The 6,916-nt window shown below is 44.1% G+C and overlaps 1 long non-coding RNA gene across 1 annotated transcript; it reads right to left on the reverse strand.

Annotated features, from left to right (window-relative positions):
• LOC309518650 lies at nucleotides 1-5,625 on the reverse strand. The gene is made up of 4 exons (XR_014213576.1): nucleotides 5,545-5,625; nucleotides 5,223-5,292; nucleotides 4,895-5,134; nucleotides 1-142 (listed from the first exon to the last, which is right to left on the reverse strand). It is a non-coding gene; the product is annotated as an uncharacterized lncRNA (long non-coding RNA).
• Nucleotides 5,626-6,916: the final 1,291 nt, after the last annotated feature.

A 6,916-nucleotide genomic window follows, 5' to 3' on the forward strand; every position in this document is an offset into this window, starting at 1 on the left:
GAGCACTGGAACTCGCCATCACGATCTGTTTGTGAACCTTACTGAGGCACCTTTCTAGCCACTGCCTGAGTACAGGAACCACTAGTATGAGCGACCAAGACTGGAGGGTCATATTCAGCCCTGGGCCTGAGGTTCCTAATCCCTGGAATAAAGCATGACAGCATTATTCTTTTTAACTGATAACTCAACAACCATTTACATCAGTTTAAGAAATGCACACCTTCCTAGAAATGTCCTATGTACAAGCAAAAATCCCACCCTTCTCTTTACCATTTCCACCTCTGAACAAAGTAGAGTTGGTAAGAAATAGCAGACAAGGTGGGGAATATGCACTGAAGCCAGCTAGGCATCAGCTGGCCATTTTTCTGAATATAGTGGTACCTCGGGTTAAGAACTTAATTCGTTCTGGAGTTCTTAACCTCAAACTGTTCTTAACCTGAGGTACCACTTTAGCTAATGGGGCCTCCCGCTGCCGCCACCACGTGATTTCTGTTCTCATCCTGAAGCAAAGTTCTTAACCCGAGGTACTATTTCTGGGTTCTGTAACCTGAAGCGTCTGTAACCTGAAGTGTCTGTAATCCGAGGTACCACTATATCTTTTTCTCCATCTCTCTTGCCCAAGCACCAGCCTTTCCTTTCCACCCCTTCTTGGGAGTATTAGGATTGCGGTTTGTTCCTTTCATCTCATGGCTAATCAACCTTGCTCAAAGGTTCAGAAGCACCCCGCCATTCCTCTCTCACCTCATTTGGCGGGGGGGGGGGAGGCACATCTGCTTATTTGGTTCCAGAGAATTCATTTCATCTTGCCATTGGGCCATTTATTTATTTATTTCCCCTGGCCAGCTTTTCTTTAAAAAGCCTGTCTCCCTTGATTTAGTGTGCCAATAGTGGCGGGGAGAGAAAAGGAGGAAAGGAAGAAAATGTAATGAATAAAAGGCAATGAATAAAAGGCTTTTGGAACATCTGGAGTTGCTCTTAGGCAACGCGCAATATCCCAGCCCAGATGTTGGGAGACGGCCTTCTGCTTGTGAACATGTCAAAACGTAGAATTCCATTCACACCACTTTTATTCCTCTTTTTTTGCCTGACCTATCTTGGCCACTTGATTGGCACCTTCCAAAGTTGAGGGGGGGTGTAATTTCATTCATTCAAAAAGGCTTATAAGCCTTTGAAGAAGACTGTCCTCTTATATTATTCAATATACCTGTGACCCTCCAGATGTTGCTGCCATCAGCCCCAGTCAACATGACCAATGATCAAGGATGATGGGAGCTGGGGTCCAGCAACATCTGGAAGATTGTACGTTCCTCAACCCTGCTCGACGGAGTTTACAGCAGGGGTGCAAAATCTGTGAGTTGAATCCAACTAAGTTATACTGGCATGCTCTGGTCCATGGGGTCACGAAGAGTCGGACACGACTAAAAACAACAACAACAACAACAACAACAACAACAACAACAACAACAACAACAACAACAAAGTTATACTCACAGTAGACCAACTGAAATGACTAGACCTAAGTCATGAAAAGGACTAGTATTGGCTACAACCCCGCGGTCCTCCAGATGTTGTTGGACTATATTTCCCATCATCCCTTAACATTGAACTACAATGTCCATCATCCTTGGCCACCGGCTACAGTGGCTGAGGCTGGAGGGAGTTGGAATCCAACAAAACCTAGGAGGCCCATGTTTCCTCATGCCCATTCTAAAGAAAGCATTTAATGGCCTGCTTCAGCATAGGTTTATGAACAAGATCAGGCTGCTTGCCTTGCAGGGTGACTCCCCCAGCACAGCTGGCATCTCTGAGATAACACATCATGGCGCAGCTCAGCTTCACTGAATCACATTTTGACAGGAATAGAGAATCACAGGGGTAAACTGCAAAATCCCTGTAGACTGGCGCAGCTTTACTTCCTTCAACCAGAGTGTGCAAAGATGATTTACATCTTACTGTGGATCTGGCCCAGAGAGTGGAAAAGATGCTGGGAGTGGAAGAAAGATGGTCCATCAGCAAAAACTCCTGCATAGCACAGGCAATGACGTCCTTTGCAGAGCGGACACGCTCCATCACCTTCACCGCCCCAGCGTGACAGCAGCCGAGGGGGGCGGGAGAGATGCAAAAGGAGGCTAGGCCGCTGGAGGTGTCATCCCTCATGGTCTGGACACGCTTCATCCGTCAGCATATTGGACAGCTCAGCGCTCTTGGCGAACCCCCGGCACACTCCATCTGCCCCCAACATGGTGCCCATCAATCATCTAGCATAGGCACACCCAGGAACATCACAAGAACTGCCTGTGAGTGAAATCTGTGGTGTTCTCTCTCTCTCTCTCTCTCTCTCTCCACCCACCCACCCTTCCTCACACATAAGTGTGCTGTGCAGATAAATTATGAGCCACTAAAAAAGGTGAATATAGGAGTGTTCATCAAAGGGACAGTTAAATAGATTGCAGAGGGTAATTGTGGATGAGGAGGAAGGCAGCTACAAAAGATAAACTGCAGCCTAGACAGTATGTAACACTGGCACTGTTGCAAGAAGATCAGAGGTTAGCATTATAGGAATAAGCGGGGGGAGCCTCTGCTCTAGCTTCCCCATCTTCCCTACTCTTCTGTGTAGCTGCAGGGAAATAAAAAGACTTTCAACTAAACCATAGTTTCCCATTACATCCAAACCTGGACAAACTGTAGTTAGCATTAACTGTGGTTTAGTTTCAAACCATGGTTTACGATGCTGGCTTGTTTCCCTAAACCATCATTACCACTAACCTCAGCTCTCAGTTTGGATTAAACAAGTAACTGTGGTTGGTTGGAAAGTGAGAGTGGAGCTCCTGATTTCCTTTGGGGCATGTGTACTGGAGGCTTCCCTATGTTTATACCTGTACACCTGCATGCAGCCTATATGTTGTAGATGAAAAGGAGACAATAATAACAGGATGCCCAGAGATTAGATATTTATGTCTGAGGTCCTAACTTCAAGTGCCATTAATGATGACATGATCAGCAATAATGCAGTGTGTATTAAATGCTAGACGTTGTGGGTGGGAACTATAATCAAGATTGCATTGCGTAGCTAGGGGCTCTTGAAGCCTTCCTTCCCCAGCAACAACCTCCATCAAATACACCCCTCTCAATGTACAGCAATTATCATTTTGAAACAAAGCTCCCATTTGTGCCAGTGCTGCCCCAGATGCTCTTTTCTGCAGAAAGAGTAGATTCCATGGACATTGCAACTGGCGAGGGGCATCATAAACCTTTCCTCTATGCAAGCTTCTTTCTTGATAACATCTCCCAGCAATGCCTGGTATTTAATTTTTTAAAACACATGGTGTGATCGCTAATCACATAATTAACACCATGTGTAGTTATGCCCTGAGATGCATCTGTTTATCATACTGCAATAAAGGCTCCTTCCTCACCCATTGCATTTCTTTTTGTCTCCTCTGCAAGAAGGCCCAGATTTCCAAGAGTAGGAAAGGATTAACTAAACATGAATATCTGTACCCAATGGATGGCCTCCAATGCTGCTCAGATAAAAATAGGTACATGTGCTTTGCATTAAGAAAGAAGGATCACCTCCTCATGTTTGTGAGGCAATGAGCAAGAAGTGTGAGGCAGTCAGGTAGGGAGGCACAATTCATCCGGAAGTTTCTGATGAAAGCTTTATTGAAATAAAAAGGAGTTGTGCAAGAACTTAGCAAAGTCAATAATGAATATGGAGTCCAGAGAGAAAAGAAATCCTGATAACACTTTACTCAGAAAATTGAACAAAAAAATATATATAACAAGAACTAGACAGAGAAGTTTGTCTTTCTTACTTCAGGCATTGCACATAGCAGGGAGATAGTCAACCAATAATACTGAGGAAAAGCTCCCTCAGAACTATATAGCCAATCAGAGCATGTGCTACCTCAGCAAACATTATGCCATTCTGTCTTGTTGCTAAGCCACACCTCCACACATCCCCCTCTTGGCTAGTTAGCTAAACATTAATAGAATTAACTCTTAAGTTACAAACTGAATGATCTCTGCTACTGCACTTCCAGCAATTAAAAGATTTGCCATTGTGGTGTCATGCAGATATGTGCTACTAAATTTGAGTAATAAATGGGCTCCACAAGTAGATTTGTGAATCCATTCATAAAAGAAATGGTCCAAAGTGGGCTAAAGCTCCCAAGATCTGGTGGGCTCTACCAGCAGTTCAGAAGTTTCACTACCATCGTAAGACTTTGCTTGAGATACAAAAAAGTAATGTCAAACTAATATCTTCAGTAGGACCAAATGAAATGTCAGACAGTAGAAGTCATAGAAATCATAGAATCATAGGGTTGGAAGGGATCCCAAGGGCCATATAGTCTAACCCCCTGCAATGCAGGACAGAGTCCTGCCCCCAGCCGTCCCTGGGTGGGCTTGAACCACCAACCTTCTGGTTAACAGCCAGATGCACTGACTCACTGTGCCAGCTCCTGCAGGGTCAGCTCTACTGTTCTGCAGAACTGGACCACTCCACTTAGCAGGTGGAGATATACTGCAAAACTTTGGTGCAGATCTTATCAGCAATCCATCTATTGCTGTAAGTGGCAATTGGCTGAGTCACCCTGAAGAGGGAGAAATATCACACTGTCTGTGGTGTGTCACAGGAACTGCTTTTGTTGTTGCTTTTCACTGGCTATAATTTCTTTACCTATAAGAGGGGTGGGAGAATAATAAGCCTGGGCTGTTCCTTCGGCTCTTGAGATTTCTGTGCCTCTAAGCACAGCATATCCAATGCCCAAGTCTTCGAAAACAGGAGAGGAAGGGTCTTTAGGTGTGGCCACCGTTGCTGTTTCCAAAGGTAAGGCCACAGCCAATTTGCTTCCCATTTATTTGGTTAGTTCCATTCATTTATTTTCCTCACCTGTGTCTTTCGTCAGCTGTATCCCAGTCAGGAAAACCGCAGGAGCAGCCATCTCTTATGAGGAAGATCCAAAGCACACAAGAGCAGCCTCCAAGAAAGCAAGATCCCCAGGGAACCTGACTTTCAGCCCTGCTAAATGCTTTGCCTGCCTCAGCAACTCCCATTCGACTTGGCTGTTTCCTCCTTTCCTTTCAGCAGTGCCAGCTCTCCTGATTCTTGTCTGGACTGTCCAGCAATGTTCTTCAATAAAACACACACATGTGCAAAAATGTCCCGGATTTCTTTTTTTAAGGCTGATATAACAACAACAAAAGAATTTTTCGGTTACCTGCCAGCCTCTTTATTATTTTATTACTTATTCATTTACGCATCGCCTTCCATGTGAGTCCCGAGGCGACCTACGTAAAAACAATTAAAACACAGGAACATAGAAAGCAGCCTTATACCGAGTCAGACCAGGATCGGTCTATCTAGCTCAGTATTATCTACATGGACTGGCAGAAGATCTCTCTGGGGTTCATTCTTCCAGCCCGACCTGAAGCTGCCAGGGATTGAACCTGGAATCTTTTGCATGCAAAGCAGATGGTGTACTACTGACCCACAGCCACTTTAAAACTTGAAAGAAAGCTTTGGAAAGAGTACAGTGGTACCTCGGTTTTCGAACGTAATCTGTTCCAGGAGACCATTCGAGTTCCGAAATGTTCAGAAACCGAGACGCAAAGGGCGGTCTGCAAATTTAATAGAGAAAATTGAGAAAAATAACAAATACACTCAGCGGAAGCCGTTCAACTTCCGAGGCGTGTTCAGAAACGGAAGCATTTGCTTCTGGGTTTACGGCATTTGAAAACTGAAACTGATAGATTTTAAAATGATACAGAATGAACACCTAATTTATTATTATTTTATTTATTAAATTTCTATACAATTAGCAGAGGGCAGTTTACAATATAAAAATGCATACCATAGTAACAAACAAAAACAATATCCTCCATATAGTTTAAAAGGCCATAGATTATTTAATTAGCCAAAGGTCTGGGAGAAGAATAACGTTTTCGTCTGGCACCGAAATGTATATAATGAAGGCACCAGGCGAGCTTCCCTGGGGAGAATGTTCCACAAGCAAGGAGCCACCACAGGAAAGGCCTGTTCTCATGTTCCCACCCTCTGGACCTCTCACGGAGGAGGCACATGAAGAAGGGCATCAAATGTGATTGCAGGATCTGGCTCAGTTCATGTGGGGAGAGGCTTCCTTGGGGTATTGTGTTCCTGAGCTGTTTAAGGCTTTATAGGTCAAAACCAGCCCTTTGAATTTGTCCTGGAAGCTAATTGAAAGCCAGTGCAGTTGGACCAGAATTGGTGTTATATGTTCAAATTGTCTTGTCCCAGTAATTTTTGTAGACATTGTTTGGTTAGACAGCTCCACCACACAGTGCAAATTTTGAAGGACAGGTGTGTTTTGGTTTACATATTGGTTTGAGAAGTGAAAATTAGGTAGTTTCTCATTAAAATGCAAACAAAATTGACTTCCTCCACCATTCCTGCAAAGTTCTGATATTTTAGGGACTTTAATGAGAAACTTGTCTGTAAAGTCACGCATTTACTTGGACAAAGAGCAATAAAACTCAGCCTCAAAATTAGCTTCTTTGCCTTTTTGTGGCTGCGCGGTAGCCAGGAGATCAACAGGTGCCATTTTTCTCCTCATGACAGCTCCATGACGGGAAAAACTGCAGCAGTCGACTGTTTCCCTGTTGTTTTATTTTATTTCTTTACTTAACCCTGCAGCTCGCCTCATCCTGAAGGCAATCGGTTTAAAAAGAATATAAAATATCCCAACCGAAATGAAAAGCAGCTGTTTTATGGTTTCAAGGCCCAGGAAACCTCTGTCAGGAAAGGAATTATTAGCCTTGCAACTCCTCCCCCCTCATCTCTCTGAAGTCAGTTGATACAGATGTAGGCCTGAAATTGTCAGGTGCCTCAAGGAGGGCGGGAGCCATTTTGTCAAGCTGGACATCCAATGTAGCT

This window comes from Podarcis vaucheri, assembly GCF_965113315.1.
Source record: "Podarcis vaucheri genome assembly, chromosome: 14".
Lineage (NCBI taxonomy): Eukaryota > Metazoa > Chordata > Lepidosauria > Squamata > Lacertidae > Podarcis > Podarcis vaucheri.